The sequence below is a fragment of the Leguminivora glycinivorella genome, chromosome 17, assembly GCF_023078275.1.
Source record: "Leguminivora glycinivorella isolate SPB_JAAS2020 chromosome 17, LegGlyc_1.1, whole genome shotgun sequence".
Classification (NCBI taxonomy): Eukaryota; Metazoa; Arthropoda; class Insecta; order Lepidoptera; family Tortricidae; genus Leguminivora; species Leguminivora glycinivorella.
In genome coordinates this window covers 9,009,689-9,032,115 of record NC_062987.1, presented here as the reverse complement: position 1 = coordinate 9,032,115, position 22,427 = coordinate 9,009,689, and the positions used below count along the sequence as shown (strand labels likewise).

At 37.8% G+C, this 22,427-nt stretch overlaps 1 protein-coding gene across 1 annotated transcript in view; it reads left to right on the top strand.

Annotated features, from left to right (window-relative positions):
* LOC125235409 (apoptosis-stimulating of p53 protein 2) overlaps positions 1–22,427 on the top strand; it is a 629,684-nt gene that overhangs the window by 51,459 nt on the left and 555,798 nt on the right. The window lies entirely within an intron of this gene.

The following is a 22,427-nucleotide window of genomic DNA, read 5'->3' as shown; positions in this document are numbered from 1 at the left end:
ATTATTATGTGTGCATGTGTAAACTAACATTACAAAAACATTCAAATACGTACCTACAGGTATTCGTTTGCGAATTCGTTACGGTAAATAAGTCCTAGAATTAAACCAATATATTGTATACTTATTAAAAAAACAGTATTGTAGGTATAGTAGGTGTGACTGTACAAATTTTAGAACATTAATGAGCAAAAGAAAAACGACACGAGACCGCTAAGATGGCGCTCGAACCGGAAGTCATCTCATATCTAGTTCTCTCACCAGTTCTGTGTATATATATGTAAGTATTTGTATATTATATATATCGTTGTCTGAGTACCTGCAACACAAGCCTTCTTGAGCTTACCGTGGGACTCAGTCAATCTGTGTAAGAATGTCCTATAATATTTATTTATTTATTCATGTAAATAGGCCTTATGACGGAATATTCGAATTAATCTTAATTAATTCTTATGCTTTATATAATCTAAGTAAAAAAGTAAATGAATCGGCAGTATTAACAGCTTATCAAGCTTATGTTACCTCAGCTTTGAGATATGGCGTCATATTTTGGGGTAACTCTACAGATCGACTAAGAGCTTTTAAAGCCCAGAAAAAATGTTTACGTTCGATGTGTAATTTACAAATAGATGATACATGCAAACCACATTTCATTAAATATAATATTCTAACATTGCCTTGTCTGTATATCTTTGAATCAGCCGTCTATGTCAAAAATAATATTAGCCAATTCTCTGTTTCCAATAGCGCTCGGCGATGTAATCAAGTTTACACACGTTCAATAAAAACCGCTCTTTTTGCGAAAAGTATTTTCGGTATGGCACCTATGATTTACAATAAATTACCAAACAACATACTAGAATTAGGTGACATGGTAGATTTTAAAAAAAGTCTATTTAAATTTTTGGCAAGGAAAGCCTACTATTCTATTAAAGAATTTCTCTCCGATTCTGAATTGTAGAATATCATTAAGATTAGGTTTAGTCTCAGGTCTTATTTGTTTAATATTTGCTGCATGCTCAATCGCCACAAAAAATATTTGTATGCCTACAGGCAAAGCATAGCGACACTGACACAACTCCATGTAAGATCTATATGTACCTATGTTTACAAATAAAATATTTATGATTTATGATTAACCCCTGGAACGCCGATGTCAAAATTTGCTACTGAATTAATAACCTTATTAAATTTGTTAATTACAGTTTAAATTGTCTGTGACAAATCTGGAACAAGGCATTCGAGGGGTTAATGCAAACAATAATACACTTAATGCAGCCTAAAATAAATAAAAACTACCAGCAAAACTCGGTTCTCGAAAATTGAAATTGAAACATTCATCCTCTTAATACACGCCGACACTGATACCATATCCTATTTTCCATCACATTTTCAACCTGGACATGTTCACAAATGGACCTTGTTGCCACACGTCAAGGTTTATTATGGAGTGGCAGCGCTTGCGCAGGATTATAGACAATACGTCTGGACATTTCCGCGGATTACGGCTCGTGACAGCTCGGGGTGCGTTCGGAATAGTATTTTATACAATCGTGATAATACAAAGCTTTTCAGTCGAGTACCATGTTTAGGCCACGAAGCTTGCTGAGTGGCCTAATAGTACGGTACGAGAGTGAAAAGCTTAATTATATCACTATTGTATACAATACTTTTTCTACGAGTCATCATCTTCATCATCAATGGACGGAAATATCATCATTCATGCAAGTTAAAATTAATGTTAATACACTGAGAAAAAATACAACCAGTTTTTATGTTCGTTCAACAAGTTTTTTGGTTAAAATAGCGCCTACGTGCTCCTTGGTTCAAACAACAAGCTACTTGTCATTTGAATCGGCAATATATTTGAATCAACAAGTCGATTTTATAAAAACAACCTGACACATATTGTTTTAAACATACGTTTGGCTGATTCAAACGGATAAACCGCAACAAGTCGAACTTGTTAAATTCACAATGCAAATTTCTCTCAGTGTAGAATCGTTCACCGTTGTATCAACATCGAATTACCTAGCAACCAATTGTTTGTAATAACCGTCTCTGATTGGCCCATAACGCGACAGATAAAAAAAAATGTGTTTCAGATGCAGGAAAATTTGCCAGGTATCGCAAATTAGTATAGAAATTGTATGAAGTTCTATTTTTGAAATTATTACAGTTAACTAAAGCCAACTATAATGAGCTTATTATAATTGAGTCGGAACTGCCATAGAGTATCCAACACTGAAAAGTTAGCACTTATAGTTTAGTCTGTGGTGCCCTAATTGACAGATTACAGTCGACAAGTAGAAAAACCAAATTATAACTCGCTCAGGTACTGCGCCGAAAGACTTGCGAGCGAAGGTGTCCTAAAATTCTGGATATGAGTTGTTATTAGGGTTCCGTACCAATAAAGTACAAAAGGAACCCTTATGGTGCCGCTCTGTCCATCTGTCTGTCGGTCCGTCTGTCACATTTTGTTTGCATGAAGCAAAGTAGAAATATCAGTATTGCCTTGGGCATAGAGGCTGTCAATATTTATATGACTGCTGAAGCCTTGTGTACTTTACGACGTGTATCGACTAGCAATAATATTGCTGAGCTTATATTTACTAGTGTGAGTGAGACGCGTTACAAATATATTTTCCCCTTACTAGCTCGGAAACACGTGTTTTGTCCTTTAATACCAGCGGGTAAAAACGCATTTTATCCACTAGTGGGTAAAGTAATTTGACCTTGAATAAAGTAAAATTAATTGCTTTAAAATTGATACAAGTAGGTGAATCTAGTAATAAAGATGATTTACCACCTGTGGAACTACTGGAAGCAGTGATAAACGCATTTTTTGCGTTGTAGTTTCCTCGCTATAGTGAGGGGAAAAATTTTGTGTTACACTCGGGTGCAAATGTATTTTACTTCTCGTGTGTTAAAAAACTCGCAAGTTCAGGATTCTATTCTCGAACCACTCGCTTCGCTCGTGGTTCAACTATAGAATCCTTTCACTTGCTCGTTTCTCAATTCCACACTCGGCGTTAAAATACAACTTTGCCCCCTTGTATAACAAATAACTATTTCAGTATAATTCTACAAACAATACTTAATAAAGTCTATTGTTTGTTTGGGAAACTAACGAATCCGATCAGACAGTGAGCGGGGAAACTAAAAGGCGTTAAACCTGAAAATAGCGCTAAATCCTGTTTAATGTTGTTTCTGAAAAACTCTCCAGCCTCGCTGCAGCGTCCATTAAGCCAGTGACGGTAACTGGCTAAATGTGAACCTTTTCTGATTAATAATATAAAGCCTGCAGGCAATTACGGTCGCGCGATAAACGATAAAACATCGGGCCGTCCCTATCGCACTATTTGTAAGTGCGATAGGGACGGTCCGATGTTTTATCATTTATCGCGCGACCATGATTGCCCTGCAGGCGGTTCAGGCCATATCGGGCCGCCCCTTTCGCACTATTTGTAAGTGCTATAGTTTTATCGTTTATCGCACGACCATGCTACCGGTACAGCACAACTTGCGCTAAGTATGGACTCGCGCGCGACAACGCAAGCTCGAGAGGTTGTCGAGAGGGCGCTGTTATTTTGATGTATGCGGTGACAGTTCAGTATAGTATGAAAAAAATAATGAATAATTTTTAAGAAAAAAAAACCGCCTTCCTTTGGGGTTCTGGTGATAAATACTTTCAAATGTTGGATTATGTTATCAATTCGTCTGTATATTTTTTAGTGTTTGTTATTCGATATCTCCGTCATTTCTGAACCAATAGTGAAATTTGGATGATTCTGAAGTACTTACCTACAGATGAGAATGATTATCAGAACGGAACTCTAACCAGGGGCGGCTCACTCTTCATCAGCAGTTCTACTGCACCAAATGTCACTGTTCTGGACGTAAGTGCATGCTATTCTTATAAAAATACCAAAGTCACTATAAGTGTGCCGTTCAGATTTGAGGAGTTCCGTTCTGACCATCATCAGCAGTTCCACTGCACCAAATGTCACTGTTCTGGACGTAAGTGGATGCTGTTCTTATAAAAATACCAAAGTCACTATAAGTGTGCCGTTCAGATTTGAGGAGTTCCATTCTGACCATCATCAGGAGTTCCACTGCACCAAATATCACTGTTCCGTACGTAAATGCATGCTGTTCCTTTAAAAACACAAAAATCACCATATGTATGCCTTTCAGATTTGAGGAGTTCCCTCGATTTCTCCAGGATCCCACCACCAGAACTGGGTTCTGAGAAAAATGGGACCAATCTGTATGCATATACATTCAATCAAAAAAAAATTCAAAATCGGTCCAGTAACGACGGAGATATCGAGGAACAAACATAAAAAATAAAAAAAATTAAAAATAAAAAAAAACATACAGACGAATTGAGAACCCCTTCCCTTGAGATTTGGAAGGCGGTTAAAAAATAATTCTAATGAAATTCCGCAACATGGCGCATAGTCATTATAATTCTGGTCAGGCTTTACTTACGACCTATTCTATACCTATGACCTATGTGTGCCCTGACCAAATAAGTATTTACCTAGTACTGGTATTGCGACAGACGGGTAATTTATTAGTGGTACTTACTTACTTATTTACTAAGAATAGATGATGTTTCAGGTTATTTGTGCTCAGCACGGGAAGCATGGTCGCGCGATAGACGATAAAATAGCAGGCCGTCCCTATCGCACTATTTGTAAGTGCGATAGGGACGGCCTGATATTTTATCGTCTATCGCGCGACCATGCTTCCCGTGCTGAATCAAGACTTTTATTGATTAATTGATGATAAAGTACTTAATTGCACAAATATTTCATGCATTTTCACAAAAGGTAATTTAATTTTAAATACACCAAACACACGCGGTTTGTTATAAAACATATTTATTGGCACAATCACTGTTATCAATTTTGATGGTAACGTTATGAATGTTATTATTCTGTGATTTATATTCAACTAGCTTTATCCCGCGGCTTCGCTCGCGTTAGAAAGAGACAAAAATAGCCTCTCTCTCCATCCCTTCACCTATCTCCACTTAAAAAACACTACAGTTCGACGCTCCGTTTTGCCGTGAAAGACGGACAAAGAAACAGACACACACTTTCCCATTTATAATGTTAAATAGTATGGATTTACTAGAAAGTTAGAAACTGTAAAATACGACTGTCAAATAAAAAATACGAAAAGGAAATAAGTACGTTTTAGAAAAATACGATTAAAAAAGAACTTGCAACTCAAAAACCTCCCCATATAACGATTATGTATCTGACGTAATCGTATGTTTTTGTACGAGGTGAATAATTAAAACTCAATTCCGAAGTAACACCGTCTAATCATAAGAAGTATGAGAACATTGAGAACACTCGCAAGCAAGTAAAAGGTGAGGAACAACAATTAAAGCGAACACCTTATTGCTTATTGATGATATAGACGTGATATCATACTCTAACAATGTTATTAATGTGGTTCCGCACCGGAACATACATGCAATGCGTTTGTAAATAGGGAACAGTAGTAAGAAGCCGTAAGTCAACTCTATTCCACACTCCTATTTGCGCACATCTGATATTCCATTTACTTTTAAAATACTCGTAAATTGAAATAAACAACTAGGTACCTACGTGTATTGATATAAAATGTCATAGGCACACTACCTACTTTAAGACTTATTTTATCAATATAATCTTTAACTAATATAGTAACTGTAGTTTAATAATTGAATAATTCTGCCCTAGGGATGGACAGAGGGCGCTACGAGTCCTTGTATAGATTACTCATATGAGAGATAATTTCGACCTCGACAGCTGTGACCTGGGTGGCCGAGCGGATTAAGAGGCATCTCCCGCGATAGGAGGGTACGCTGGTTCGATTCCAGCCTCAGGCACCAGAGGACTTGGTCACTTTTTCTTTCATATATGTAATTTATTTCGGTTTTAATTTATATACATAGTAGTGTGACTACTTTAAGACAGCACAAGTTGAAATATTTTCAATAGATTATAATTTAACTTGTGTTCATTAGAATTGAATAATTCGTGACCACGACCAGTGCAACTTGGCCCAAATGTTGGAAAAAAGGTAAATAATGTTATTTAGTCGCCTGTTAGTGACTTAAAATATAATTCGTGAAAATTTAAACCAGTGTATCATAGACAATACCAATTTATCTTATTAAAAGCGTCAATAAGAGTTTTGAATGATTCACGGTTATTTTCATTAGACTTATATTGACCGGGATATATACCGTGATTACCTTTTTGATTTTTGTCGAGCTCCCGGATATTTCGAAAAGGTATCAAAAAGGTAATCACGGTCTATATCCCGGTCAATATAAGTCTAATAAAAGCGTCAAATTAAGTTAGGTTATAAGAATTTCTAATACAGAATGACATGACATGACATGTCGTACAATTTGTTCCGTAACTCAAATGCCTGTCAAGCATCCGTTAAGTCTAGTCTACGGATGCAATTTGGTCGTAGACAGATTTACAGCAGAGATGATGTTCAATTGTTCATAGAACTTTGTCAGCACGTATGGAGAAGGACGTACGTAACCAAATGCACAAACGCTCACGATAGTATCTGTTTCGTAGCTATCTATCTCTATCGCTCTTGCGTATTGGCGCGACAGAGCCAGACTGCATTTCTGTCGGCGTCTGGCGTCAACGATTACCATTCGGCTATGCCGGCAGTTTATATCAATGAACATAATAGTCTCGAGATCCGTTGTTTTTGTCGTACAAACACATATCATATCCTCGCTTAGTACAAGCTTTGCTTAGTTTGGGGCTCAGTTGCTCTGTGTAAGGTGTCTCCAATATACAGTAAGGTCAAGTGGGGTAACGAAAAGTTTATTTTACCCGGGGCAAGAGCTGTGAGGTGATTCAGGCACATCGTCTACTTCACCTCACCTCACCTTTGCTTATCTGATAGATTCCCTACAAGTGTTATTCGTTTAACACTGGGGTTTGCTTCAACCCACCTTACTTAACGAGAATAGGGATATCAAATGATAGGAAAAGTCACGAGACTATTCTCATACTTTAACATCGATTGGCATTTTCCATCAATGAATTTATTTTACTTAGGTAGATATGAGTCTCATTCTCATTACGGATGTCGCGGACACGTTATACCTATCTAAGGGCCACCAACGAAAATGGAGGGTTAACCCGAGGGTTAAAACGATACGATACAGGTCAATTCTCCATACAAACGCTCTCGACTATTTCCTCCCTGGTGTTTGAAGATAGAGCAATGATTTTTTCAACACAGAGTATTATTATTTTATCTGTGTGGGACCGTTTTGAGAGCCAATCAAAAATTTCTAGAAACGGCCTTTTTCAAAATGGCTCAAAAAAAGGTGTGATACTCAAGATCGGTAACAATTAGCCAAAAAATCTAAACGGTCCGACACAGATTATTTCACTGTTATTCAGATTCTCAAATTTCGTTCCGTTTGAATAAGTTTTCAAGGAAGGAACAGTCGAGAGCGGAACCTCGATTATAAAGATTTTTTCGCAATATCTTTTAACTGAGTTGTTCTTAATGGACATTTTTTTTTTTCGATAAGTCTAGTTAATAACACTAGTATATTTAACTGAAATTCCCAAATTGAAAGGGGGACTCCTTTCCATTTTCGCTCCCGTAGCGTCTTAATCCACAATTTTATATGGAATTTGACAGATGACAGCCCACTAACCCCGAGTTAAGTGGTTGGTGCAAGTGGGCCTTAGAGAAGAATTGTCCCGGTTGTCCGGACACATGCTTTGTGAATCAGATAGCTTCAAGTATTGCCAGTATAAGGTTGCACTGCTGCTCCGGATATTAGGCGGAGCGTGACTTCGAGCACTGATAGCTTAGAAGCTTCTCACGATCCGAATTCGGACCGCGAATTTATTACCGTGTAAGCTAATATGTCGTACAATGAATCTATACGTAGCTTGGAATATACTTGAAGAGGTTTTATCAAGAAAAAATCCAGTAAGTAGCGTTTTGACGACTGGGGGCCGATTTTTGAATCTCGGCCATTCGATTTCGTGAAATTCGTTCAATAATATCTCCACTACTAGCGATTTAAATTCTACTAACAGAATCGAAAACGAGTGGTCATTACCACTAGTTTTAAAATTACTAGCCGCCCTTTTTCAAAAATAGCATTACGTCGTTTTCCACAGACGTTCGAACGGCGAATTCGTGCGTTCGAAATTCAAAAACCGATCCCCTGGGTGGCTAGCCGAATGGCACAATCGCTCACGAAACGCTCACGAAACGAAGCGCTAGTAGATATCTATCTCTATCGCGCTTGCGTATTGGCGCGACAGAGCCAGCGGCGTATCGCTTTCGTTTGGCGTCGGAGAAATGCCATTCGGCTACGGGGCCAGATCAGTAAAGAAGCGTATACAACTTCTGGGGTGAATGGACATCGCGCAGTTATCGTTAGCCACTGGATGGTATACCTGTTATTTATCAATATTGCCATTATTGGTTTAATATTCATAATCTCGCATAACTCAGGGAAATATCTCCAGATGCCACGACTTTATTATTGTAAAATTATAATGCGTATTGCCTTATTACATAACTTCATCAAAACCATGAAACTCATGGCATACGAGTATACAACATAACCGTACTTAACTAACAAAATAAGCAGCAAGAAAAATAAAAAGTTTCAAGTGTATGTACCTCTTTAGAACCTCTTTAGCAATATAAAACCGTCTAATACACCATAATGAGTGTCAACAGTGTGTCAACTTACAAAGTACTATCATGAAATGCCACAAAAATTGTTGATTCGACCGCTACTGCGAATTTTATGGCAATTTTCTGCGCAGTTTCATGTTTCTGAGAACAATATAATTGGCGTGGTGTGGCCAGGGGCGGCTCACTCCGCGATCCTTTCGCCGCGCTACAAGTACATGCCGGCGGCCGCGAGTTCGCGGCCCATTCAACGGCGACGACCTTCGCGCGGCGCAATAGAATTCAATGTCGTCTGCACGCGTGCGGTCCGTTTGTTAATGTAGGTAAGAATTTAGAATGGCGGCGTTTTGTGAACATCAAAGGAGTGAGCCTTCTGTACTTGTACTATTATATATTCTGTGGTGTGGCGTAGTATCGCTTTGATGGGAATGGGAGATGATTTTAAGCATTTACTTTTCAATTTCAATGTCTTGCACAATTTTATTCAACCGCACCCACCAGTTAATTTTTTTTATGGGATAGGAGGCAAACGAGCAGACAGGTCGCCTGATGGTAAGCGATCACCGCCGCCCATGGACACCAGAAACCTCAGAGGTGTTGGAGGTGCGTTGCCGGCCTTTAAGATGGGTGTACGCTCTTTTCTTGAAGATTTGAAGGTCGTATCGGTCCGGAAATACCGCAGGCGACAATTCATTCCACAGTTTAGCTGTGCGGGGCAGGAAGTTTCTGGAGAAACGCACAGTTGAGGACTGCCAGCCATCTAAATGATGGAGATGGAAATTATTTATTTATTTAAACTTTATTGCACAAATAAAACAAAAATGTACCAAATGGCGGACTTAATGCCTAATGGCATTCTCTACCAGTCAACCATCGGGCTAAACAGAGACATGTAAAAATGGTGCAAGGAGAAGGAAAAATGACAATGGTAGAACAATCGAAAACAACTGATTAACTTCATAAAATACTAATATAATACATAAATATAAATATATGCAAACATAAATAAATATACTTACTATATAATTGATATATATTCGCAAATATAATATATATATATATATATTGATGCTACTCGAACTCTTGTTTCAGCAGATACTGATGTAGTACCCGCTTGAAAGCTAACTTGCTTGTCTTATACTGAGAGGGAGTTATGTCTGGTGGTTATATCTTTATAATCATTTTATATTTATTCGTCCATTATTTATATCATAGGTATTGTATTATATGAATGGCAAAGATCTATGAATAGATTTTACGAGTAGATACATACTATACATATACCAAAACGAAACAGCGTATGCTATAAAGGCTTTTTGTCTTCCGCATATCATCAATTAAAATGTTTACACGCGGTTAAAGTGACGCAAGGCGAATTCTTTAAAACCGGTTCCAGTTCGACAATAGGTTTGTGGGGGAACACACAGTACAACCAATCACACGTGACCTCTAGCCTTTTCTGCCTTCGTAAAACCGTTTGTGCAAGAGGAAACTTCCTAGTCTAACAGAGCTCAACTTTCGCTGGTTGATGCTTTTTATCTTGACCTCAAAGCGACATCTCGTTTCGTACTCCATAAAATTAATAACTTGCTTTTAAGTCATTCAAGGACCCCGAACAATAGTGCTTTGTCAAACTTAAACGTTGTACTAAATGGGTTTCAATTAAAATTAAAGGTATCATTTCGGCAACACGCCCATGGGAACAAGACTCAATTTTTTCAATTGAAAATAATGAGAATTCGGAAGATTTGTTCTAATCGTAAAATAATGTTCTTTGTTCTTTTTTTGACTTGTAAATTCTTAGTCACGTAGAGTGCCTTGAACTTAGTTTTTTTTTTGTTTTTTGCTATCGTTTGGCAAGTTATAGCCTTGGGGCAGCCTTCGTGTATTTCCTCAATTAGCGATACGAGCTACTGTACTGTTGTTAGTTAGGTACTAATACACGATGATTTACATAATTTTGATTGTAACAGAGCTGTTTGATATTGTAGTAATCGGAAATGTTTCGCTTAGATCAATATTTGTTCTAGCTGTATACTTAGGTACATGTACCTATTGTGTAGGTTTCAACATATAAATTTATTGCTACAGAATCGGAATTTACATACTGTATTAGGTATTCAAATATCGTTAATTTTTCAGAAACGAAGCTTTCCACACATTCAGATAGCAAGTTTAAAAACAGATTAAGCTACGTTGACAACGATTTTGATACCACGGGTTGAGGAAAGGTTTAAACGTCTAAACTTGTCCTGACATATATTTATCAACGAAGCTTAATATGACTTGACTCTATTATTAATCGTTTCCCAAAAACAATTTCCAAACATACTCGTGTAAGTACCAAATTTATCCCGGTAACTGGTACGTCAAACCTCTAGATTAACCTCGTGTGGTTTCGTAAATCACGTATAATCAATTCCTTAGGCACCGTACAACATTACCTTGTATTATAGCTTGTAAACTCCGAATATAATGATAATGTTGCAGCTTAATGTCTTCTTCGGCATACATGGTTTCTTATAGCGAGCTTAGTGATGTGCCTACACGAAGAAATAACGGGAATGTGATTGTATATAACCTATGTTAATATTTATATATTTATATTTAGGGGACACCTACACAAATCAACTTCGCCCCAAACTAAGCAAAGCTTGTACTATGGGTACTAAGCGACGATATACATACTTAAATAGATAAATACATAGAAAACATCCATGACTCAGGAACAAATATCTGTGCTCATCACACAAATAAATGCCCTTACCGGGATTCGAACCCAGGACCGCGGCTTAGCAGGCAGGGTCACTACCGACTGAGCCAGACCGGTCGTCGTGTGTGTCGTTCAAAAGTTTTTCTGTAAGTTTAATTTATTTATTTGGGTCCTTTCTGATAAACTGAATTTTAAATTTGGTAAATATTGTGAGTAAAATAGAACAAAAATAGCTTAGTGTTAATGTTATTAATATTGGAAAGTGGGACAGGTGCGTGTCGTACACGCATATTGGAGTATTACGTGTTTATGCAAATGACATTTCTAAAAACTGAACTCATTCATTGGTTAATTTATGATCATTAGCAATTAGATTTTTATAAACATTTGTATGTTGCCCGAATTTCCCGATATATTTCCAAATTACTATCAGTATTATCAATTTTTTTCGGAAATATTTTTCGCACCCACTATTCATGTGCCGTTGAGTAGTTTTCCATCCATAGGGAATATTCCCTGCTATGGGAATATTCCCGGGAACGGCACATCACTATGCGTGACTGACTCGCTGGATATTTGTACTCGAAATTGGTCTTGTGGTTGAAGTAACGAGTAATTTTTGGTCGAAAAAATTTGAATGCACTCGATCAATCATCATTACTTAATTGGAAGCTTTTATGTATGACTGATTTACCGACGCGAATTCAACCGTCGCTTGTTAAATTAATTAGCTTTTATTCAATTTATGGTTGTAGATTAAAAAAATATTTTTAACGTTTACAAAGTGGCCGGTATCAGAGAACGGATATTTTTGTGAAGATAGGAACTAAATAATATAAGTATTTGCATATTATAGACCTCATATTTGCATAGTGGCGATTGTATGTGGTAAGTAGGTGCCACGGTCGAACGCACCAGATATTATAGTCTTCCTTAATCTCTTATTTCTTTTCCGGCTTATTAATTTTTTATACCTGTAGATGTGTTTTTATGAAGGTTGAATAGATTTTTGAACAGAATATTAATTAAAACGGCCATCGTAGGTACAGTCGACCAAAAATGTGGTTTACCACCCTACGGTTGAGGTTTTTTTGAATGTCATGAGACAAGGTCGATTTCCGCTTGCAATAATATTATGTCATTGACAATTGCTCTGTCTATAATCTATAATATATGATATTTACGTCATGCCATGTGTCAAGTCAACCTTAGCGATCGTTAGAACTCACAGAAACTTTTGTCAAAACTGGTAGACCGCTTTCTTGGCCCACTGTACATCGAAGGTTCGCAGGTAGGGTATGTTATGACTACAGTCAGCTATTAAAATACTGAATATATCTAACATATACCAAAAGAGCAACAAATTTATTTCGTAAGGTTTCAAAAGATTATGTGGGAAAACTATGTGATGTTTATGTATGTAGTGATGTGAAGATGTATAATTAATTAATTATGTGCGTCCGTAGTAATCAAGGCCGTAGTAAGCCAAAACAAAGAAAACAAAAAATTAAAAAAAAAGAGACTAAAATGGACATTAAATTAGATTATTTACCAATAAAAAGGTCCTTATTCGAAAGCTATATTGATACGATTATGACATTTGAATAGAATAGAATAAAATAGAATATTTTTTATTCGAAAGCACACAGATAATAAACAATTTTACACTGACATAGAATAGTAATAAAGTGCCACGAAATGGCCTCACGCATGGCATGCATTTTAGTTGTGTTGTGTGTGTCTACCATTTCATATTTTTTGCTCTCTTAGTTACTGTAAGGTTAGCTGGAAGAGATCCCTTAAAGGGGTACGCTCGCATTTGTACACAACCATTATAATTATTCACTGTACTTGTAATTTGTTCTGTGCAATTAAGTGTTTACTGCTACTACTAGTACTCACTACCAATATTTTTTGCTACTACTACATTTATGACGTACTTCAGCAAATAAATTCAAAGTCCATGAAGGCCATGAAGTTCCCAGTTCCCTTTGTGCGGATGTGGTAAAATATAGGTTAGTGAATTTAATCATGGTTTTATCAGGAATTCTATCCATACTAATATTATAAATGGGAAAGTGTGTGTGTCTGTTTGTTCGTCTTTCACGGCAAAACGGAGCGACGAATTGACGTGTTTTTTAAGTGGAGATAGTTGAAGGGATGGAGAGTGACATAGGCTACTTTTTGTCTCTTGCTAACGCGAGCGAAGCCGCGGGCAAAAGCTAGTAATTTTATATTTTCTCTTATCACCGTGTTAAAGATTGACGTTTATTTCACATTATAAGCATATCAGATTGGCTGAATGACTGACGCCCACGCCTATCGCTTCGGCAGCGTATTATGTAAATCGCGTATTATGTAAGGCGTTTGAACTACATTTTATGATTGAATTCTTGGAGTGATTTGATTCGTGCTAATAAAATTCATACCGTGGTTTGATATGTACCTAATAATCCGTAAATAACAGTATTATTCAGTGAGTAATATTAAAGGTACGTAAATAAAAATATAAATAAATATTGGGGGACACCTTACACAGATCAACCTAGCCCCAAACTAAGCAAAGCTTGTACTATGGGTGCTAGGCGACGATATACATACTTATATAGATAAATACATACTTATATACATAGAAAACATCCATGACTCAGGAACAAATATCTGTGTTCATCACACAAATAAATGCCCTTACCGGGATTCGAACCTGGGACCGCGGCTTAGCAGGCAGGGTCACTACCAACTACGCCAGACAGGGGAATAAATATGAGACTAGACTTAGTCTCTTAAGTAAGTATTACCTATGTTATCAAGCCATACACAAAACTTATGATAAGTGGCGGAAAGCAGAGCACATAAAATTGCTCAAGTCTATTTTCCATTCTTAGCAATTAAGGGGTTGAAAGAAAACGAAATTGGTACATGTACTACATATAGGTACCTATATAGGTAATTCTATACTTAACATTTCGAGACATCTTAGTTTCAGCATTCGCTCATAGCTTTGGCTCAAAACGTTCAAACCTTACGTCAATCCCATGCCTATTACTTGCCTCAAACCCAATTTTTAACCCCCGACGCAAAAACGAAGGGGTGTTATAAGTTTGACGTGTCTGTCTGTCTGTCTGTCTGTCCGTCTGTCTGTCTGTCTGTCTGTCTGTCTGTTTGTCTGTCTGTGTGTGTGTCTGTCTGTGGCATCGTAGCTCCCGAACGGATGAACCGATTTCGATTTAGTTTTTTTTTATTTGAAAGCTGTGTTAGTCGGGAGTGTTCTTAGCCATGTTTCGTGAAAATCGGTCCACTAGGTCGCGGTCGGGGTTTTTTTCAAAATTTTAATTTTGTGGTTAGGTTATTCTGCCAGAACTCAAAGGTCATGTATTTACGCAGCGTCTATCCATACTAATATTATGGGAAAGTGTTTGTGTCTTTTTGTTTGTCCATCTTTCACGGGCTTCACGGCAAAACGGAACGACGAATTGACGTGATTTTTTTGTGGAGATTGTCGAAGGGATGGAAATGGAGAGTGACATCTTAGGCTACATTTTGTCTCTTTCTAACCCCCCGGTTCCCTAAAATGAGGGGCGGAAGTTGGTATAGAGCATTCCGCAGCCGCTGGCAAAAGCTAGTATACTATACGTATATGTAGCATCAATCGAGCATCGATCTGTATGTCTCACTGTCGAGTGGCAGATGCTTCCCACGGGCTCGGAGTTCGGACTTGACAGAATGATTGGGCATAAGTATCGAGTCTTTGCAGAGTCTGAACATTCGCAAAACACACTGTATTCGATTGTACCTAAACTTTGTGCGTGATTCCCGCAATTTTGGTTATTTTTTGTTTTCTTTTATTTGCTTTTGGCTTGCAATATTTCCTACTTATCTTACTTGGTGTGTACTAACCGATATTCTGAGATTTCAATATTAGAATTAGAACAACATTTAAATGACAATTTATCGGTCAAAGTCACATTAACATTTGTTATTTATGTATTTACTTTTTTCATAATTCTCTTGTCCTCTTCCCATTATTTGGGTTCGGTGCAGCAGATTTTCCTCCTCCATTCCTCTCTATCAGCCGTATATTTCCATACTAACACCTTTCACTCTCATATCATTGTTCACACATTCCATCCATCTTTTCTTATTTATTTACTTACTTTTTTATTTTATAATATTGCACAATATGAAAAATAAAGTACAAATGGCGGACTTAATGCCTAAAGACGTTCTCTACCAGTCAACCAATTTACAACCTACAATTTACAGTTTGTAAGTTGCGAAAATCAAAAATATGGAACAAGTGACTGAAATTTCTCATTGAATAAAAGAATATTAGATTAATTCATTTCAGAAAATGTTGGTGTACCAATGAAGGTTATGTGGAAACTTGACAATATGGGAAACATTTCGACGGCACATTCATTCGAATAATTGATAGTCCACCTGTGGTGAAACAGTTCGCAAGCTTCGTGAACATCAGCGCAGTTTATGCTAAATGCACTTCGCCCATTACATTTGGCATATGCTCACGAACGCACCCTCGGCACATGAAGGGTTGATGTAAGTCTACTTTAATACTTGGCAATTAGTTTCGATTTTCGTTTAGGTAGACTGCACGGTACAATAAACTTTGTCTGGTGAAGGGGCTATTACAGTAAGTACATATAAACAATAAATACAAGTAACATAAGGTCAGATTCACATACTAAAGTACTTACTCTTAAATGACCATCTGTGCTTACGAAATGCCAGTTGGCAGTGTGGAGGATGGTACTTCACATGCTCAGTGCGATATTTTTAAGCCCATACTTAGTGTTGGGTTCTTGAAGGTCAGTTACGCTGCTACTATTGACAGATATTTTAGACTAAGTTACTCTATAAAATGGAATAAAACACACGGATATATTGAATAATATAATAAAAGACATTTACGCAATAAGGGTTCTTTTTTTTTACTGTCATCGTGGACAATGGATAATAAAATAAAATCAAAATAGGACTCGTATCTTGGAGCAGTCCAATTTATCGACCAGTAGGCACCTTACACACCTAAGTATTCGTGTGATTAAGTCTGACATAAGAAGTATAAGTAGAACCGTTTAAAGAGTACCATGAACTGATAAATGCCCCCTGATTCTTGAAGGTACATACATTTATATAGACCGTACCTTTTATAGTCTCACTACAACCATTACTAACATAGCGCGCTCCGAATCACCCAAAAACCCAATGACACTATTCGATGCCCAAGACCACAATCTCTTGACAATAAATCTAAGATGATACGAACGGTACTTCCTAAATGTGGCGAGACGAGACCCACCCTCGATTGTGTTCATTGTATGGTAATGTCGACCGCGCCTTTGCTACCTACTGTCGTGAAAAATGGATTAAGTTCACAAGTAACATGACTAAATAAAGGGTTACCTATATCAGTAAATATTACAATACTAGTACGTTTAGACTTATATTGACCGGGATATAGACCGTGATTACCTTTCGAATCGGGAAATATCGAAATATCGGGAGCTCGACAAAAATCAAAAAGTTAATCACGGTCTATATCCCGGTCAATATAAGTCTAATGAAAATAACCGTGAATCATTCAAAACTCTTACTAGTACGTTTGTAAGTGTGTTGAAGCGATTTGGAAATGGGATGCTAATATTTCATGAAACAAGCCTTGCGGCGACGAAGACACTCCAGACGCGATACCAAATCATCTAAAACAGGTCAAACTGAGTGAACTCCCCGAATATTACATAGTTTTTACTAGAATAGAGGTCACGTTACTTTGGAACTCGAAACCTCGACTCGCCAGAACATTTGGCACACAGCTAGAGCCAAACAAATTACAACCGTACGCATTCCAAAGCTACCGAATCTGCCGACCATACGATTTGTCCCTTCCGTGTCACTGATTTTGTCGTGGTTGTTACACATCGGTAAACTCGTAGTATTTAGTGACAGAGTATTAGCTCCAATAAATCTGTACAACCGGTTTCGGTCTCAATGATTAATTAGTAACCTTTATACGAACATTTATTTACCGTCATCCCTGAAATTACCTATCCATTCATTGCAATTACAATTACGTTGCGACCAAAATGCTACCAGATTACCGGTGTGTAATTATTACGGAATGAATATTCCCCAGACGTGGGAATTGATTACCTATGGAGAGCGTTGCTTGCTGTATTACCCTAATTAAACATCGTTGTTAAATTGAATTCGCAACGGGACTGCACAGGAGATACTGTTAAGAACCGCAAAACGATGCACTCGAGGAATTGAGTCTCTTTAATTCTTGCCTCTTTTTAATTGTAGCTGCCATTTAATTAGGTAGTACTTAAGTACTTATATCAACTTTAACTCCTGGCCTAATTAATACACTAGTGTGATATAGCCTATCGTTTTTTGTAAGTGCGAAAAGGACGCTAGCATAGACTATCGCTATGGTGATACCACTAATTACTAAGTATATGAAGGATCAAAGTATGCTTAGGATTTTGTGCGTGGGTTAAAAGGTTTTAATCTGCAAAAACAATGTTGGTCAATGAAATACGCCAAACTACGAGTACGAGTATATGCACATTTCGTCACTAATGTACTTTGAAAAAATCTCGTATCTCACCCTGCTGCTCAAAGTTAAAACGCAGTAACGCAATAGGCGTTCTATACATATTTTTAGGTACTACATTTTTCTCTTCATCGCCAGAAGAAGATACATGATTTTTTCAAAGTAGTGACGATTTGCATTTTGTGGACATTTTTATTAATGCATCAAAGCATCTTCAGCTAACAAGATGCTCAACATCTGAAAGATACTGATCTCGATATAAAAAGAAAAGTTAGCCAGCGCCAAAAAAGATAAATGAACTGTCGTGGAATTTCTAAACGTCATTGTGATCGAGTCTGAATGTAATTTCAACAATTCACTTACTCAACCTCGTATCTTTCCACAGTTAAATTTTCCAAAGTGATTTTTATGATTTAGAAGCCAAGGTTGCATTGCGAATTGACCGAGAAAATGTATTAGGTGGTCGTGAAAGTGAGTTGTCAATTTGTAACGTCACTACGTGACAGTGGAGTCGTGTCGTATCGTGCTAACCAGCGGCTGTCGTTCACTTTGGCAAAAACGTCGACACCGGGCAATTGCATTCATTGTTCACTGTTCACCTGGCTTTAGCGGAAATCTTAAGGATTTATAAGAAAAGCTTGTCACACTTGTGAGCAATCATATTGTAAGACATCTACAGTCTGTACCATACTGTACGATAGTGTTCTTTATTGTACTATGCTTTAACTAAATTCTATAAAAAAAACTTCATAAAGCTTAAATTTCGCTATTTAGCCTGTGAAATCGAGCTCCATTACTTTTATCAGCCAAGAAGGCAATAAGTGCGATAACATAACCCCTAAAATTGCGCCCAATAACGGTTTATGTTAAGTCCATATTCTCATTTCAAGTCCCATACAGTGTACCTATAGGTATTGGGTATTCACGGTTTATTAACAGTACCAGGCATATTGGTCGTGTTATTGTCCATTAATAAAGGTAGCAAAAGCAAATAATCACCTACCACCATATATAACGACCTCTTCTATTAATCTCTCTACAGATATAGTGCGAAAAGGGTTTCCTTCGTATTTTTCCGGAAACGTTCGTAATTCGTATTTGTCATGCTAGTTCAGTCAATTGTCAGTACATCTTGTACTGAGACTGACTGAAATAGTACGTTTCCGTAACAGTATTGATGGCAAATCTTTTGGCACTACATCTGTTCATTAGCCAAATAGCCATACATACATTCAGTTACAGAATGTACGGGACCCAACCGTGACGTTGTGCTTTTACAACACTCCTGGCGCCCACGTTGTTTGTAATTTGAATTTATGAATATTGGCACGCCAACTCCGTTCCTTGAATTCTTATGAACCCCAACACTCTTTGAGTGAGGTTCGATTGAGCGCGGATTTGAATATTTGTGATTTTTAACAGCAAGTCACGGTTGCGATTGTTTGAGATGAAAATACTCGTGAGCGTATTCATATGCGAAGAATGTTAGGGCGCGGTTGTATAAATTATATGTTAAGAGGATGGCAGAGCAACAAATTGAACATTTCCTTAGTACCTACACTACCTACACATTTTCGTAAGTAGGTAGGTATACCTATCAGATTTCTGATACAGCGCGTAAGAAACATGCAACTGGCTCTTGTAGCGAATTTATGCAAATCCTTTGTATTGTATGAAATACGCATCTATTTACTGTTTCAAAATTGGCCCATTATTGTAAGAGTGTCTTTTCAAGAAGGCTTATTTTAGACGTTCTTCATACAGAAATAATCCGTTTTGAAAAACACTCCTTACACAGTCGTTATCCAGTAGTCTAAAAATATAACAAAATAATTCAGGAATGAAACAGAGGACTGCTACAAATAAAATAAACGGATACCTATTTATATACTCGTACCTATGTACAGGGAAACAGCCATCTACTATCTTAAGATTTTAATACGGTTGTTACAGAGGCTAGGTCGAGGATAGACAATGGCACATCGAACCCACGGCTAGTATTGTGCGGCCCACGAAAATTGTGGAGTACTGAGCACTTAACCCTGTCACAGTATACCGATGCCAATCTTGCCTTCAAGACTAAGGGTCGGTTGCACCAAACCATCTGTCGCCGTTAAAGAGTTCGTTAAATTTTATTGTATGGGAAGTTCCATAGACGTGTGCTCCGTGACGATGATGTGTCTGTCAAATGTGGTTGATGCAACTGGCCCTAAGGCATTAAACACACTGCTCCGCAGTTCGAAACATTGGTAGTTGGTAGAATCTCAACTTGTATGTACTTATAAATTACATACGTCGAATCCACAAAAACACACTATCTTTATTGTCATTGTCATTGTCTTAGCGGCGATGTCATTGTCTTCACATTATGGCATTGTTGGGCTTATACTAGTACTAAGCTTTTGCCCGTAGCTTAGTTCGCATTAAATTCCAAAATTGCGGAATGCTCCATACAAACTTCCACCCCCCATTTTAGGGAAGTGGGAGGTTAGAAAAAGACAAAAGGCTTATCTTATCACTCTCCATCCAGTCAACTATCTCCACTAAAAAATCACGTCAATACGTCGCTCCGTTTTGCCGTCAAAGACGGACAAACAAACAGACACACACTTTCCCATTTATAATATTAGTATGGATTTGTGAACGCGACCGTTCCTTAATAACCCCTTCGCCCACTTCGCCTCTTCGGACGAAAATACCATACGCTTTTCGCAGACGCAGTGCCACTGTGGCAGTAGGTACTATAGTACTACACTTTACGGATTTTTGTACCTTTATAGGTACATAGACCATAAGCCATAGGTACCGACGTCGTCGCCTGCGAATTCGTCACCTCGCACTTCGCAACGAGATGCGGCGGCAGTGTGCTATACCCCTTATGGACGGCAAGGTTCTAAATGTCGTTACATCTTAATGGCTTAAACTGAGTATTCTGTACTATGTAGGCGAATATATTTCGGCAAGGCGAGCGTTCGTCGAAAGCTCTGCCTAACGGTGTTGACTTAGGTATCACTAAGCTCATGACTTATGTATGATTCTAATAGCACTTCCTTATTTATGCAGGCACTATTGTGGATGTTTCATAAATATAGGTTTGTTTTAGCTATTGTCATAGCTTCGTCTAAGTTTGGATCAATACAAGTACAATCAGAGTTAATATTTATAGTATATACTATCGTACATCTGGTTCAAGGTATGATGAGGCCTACCAACGAAAAAATCAGTGTTTTGCTGGTGAAAGTATAATCACAGAATATATAATAGTACAAGTACAGAAGGCCCACTGCTTTGATGTTCACGACATGCCGCCTTTTTAAATGCCTACAAAATTCTAACAAAGAAACGAGCCGCACGTGCGTGGCGCCCGGCGATAGGGTTGCTTATGGATTAAAACGAATTAATACTCAGATAAAATGTTATACTATTATATTCAAGTCTTGGGTACTTTCTAGGTATATATATAGTATTTATATATTTTTGTTTAAGTTCCGACATCAAAAGCCTTATTGAATCTTTTCGGGGGATTTAATCAATAGTAAATCTGTGTAAAAATGTCCTATGGTATTTATTTTATTCATGATATCTATTTAACTAAGCATTATTAGCCATTCCACACGCGGACATCGCATAATATAAACCTAAAAAAACTCGCGACGTAAAGTAACATTGGAAAGTGCGAACGTGCGTTCCGTGAGAACGCGCGCTACCCCTGATTAGGCCGCGAACTCGCGGCCGCCTGCATGTACTTGTAGCGCGGCGATAGAATCGCGGAGTGAGCCGCCCCTGGTATAATTTAAAAAAAGCAGATTCGCTAGAAAGATCAATATCGTGTCCAAACTTGGCCTTCTATTTCATTTTTCTAATGGAACCTTATAATGAGTGACTGTATCGATACTTTATTGTTTATACTTAGTTGTGATTTATGTACATTTATTTTTCACTTTCGGCAATAACTGACGACCAGTCTGGTGAGTCTGGCCTAGTGCGTAGTGATAGTGACCCTGCCTGCTAAGCCGCCGTCCCTGGGGCATTTATTTAGTGTGATGAAGTGATGAACACAGATATTTTGTTCCTGAGTCATGGATGTTTTCTATCTATATAAGTAGGTTTATCTATGTATATAAATATGGTATATCGTGTCTGGTAAGCTTACCACCTTCGCTGGCATGATCTCATGTTGAAAATGGAGAGGATCGCGGGACGATCGGCAGGGCGGAGGGCAATCGGACGTCATAGATCATTCAAACAGATTTGTTCAATGGGTGTGGATTAAGCCGCTAACTGGTGAAAGAACGCACATGATGGAGACTGGCTTGTACTCGTATCGGAGGTAGATATCTATCTGTCTTGAATGAACCGTTAAGAGTGTCCTGGAGCCTCGATACACAACACCGCACAAATAGTGTAGGTACAACACTAAAATAAGTAACA